Source organism: Penaeus monodon, chromosome 28 (genome assembly GCF_015228065.2).
Source record: "Penaeus monodon isolate SGIC_2016 chromosome 28, NSTDA_Pmon_1, whole genome shotgun sequence".
Lineage (NCBI taxonomy): Eukaryota > Metazoa > Arthropoda > Malacostraca > Decapoda > Penaeidae > Penaeus > Penaeus monodon.
This window is the reverse complement of record NC_051413.1, coordinates 34,692,038-34,692,290: the sequence shown is the minus strand read 5'-3', so window position 1 is coordinate 34,692,290 and position 253 is coordinate 34,692,038. Positions and strand designations below refer to the sequence as shown.

Here is a 253-nt window from a genome sequence, read left to right as displayed (position 1 = left end):
GTGGACCTAATTTCACGGTGCGTTTCCCACCAGCTTTTCGTTTTTCTCTCGCAATACATGCCATAAATAGCTTCTTCTTTTTTCGTGCGGCCGAACTGGGAATCGATTTCGAGGGATTCATTATCACTTCAGTCACAAGAAACTGACTGAACGGAAAAAAGGAACGAACGAATAAGTGAACGACAAGAAAAAGTATACGAGTAAAATTTAAACACGAGCCGCCAACAAATCAAGGAGTATAGAAACTGGGAAG

At 41.5% G+C, this 253-nt stretch overlaps 1 protein-coding gene across 1 annotated transcript in view; it reads right to left on the bottom strand.

Annotated features, from left to right (window-relative positions):
• The window catches only part of LOC119591544 (lysosomal-trafficking regulator-like), a gene marked incomplete in the record, with an annotated part of 91,173 nt that overhangs the window by 65,657 nt on the left and 25,263 nt on the right, over positions 1-253 (bottom strand).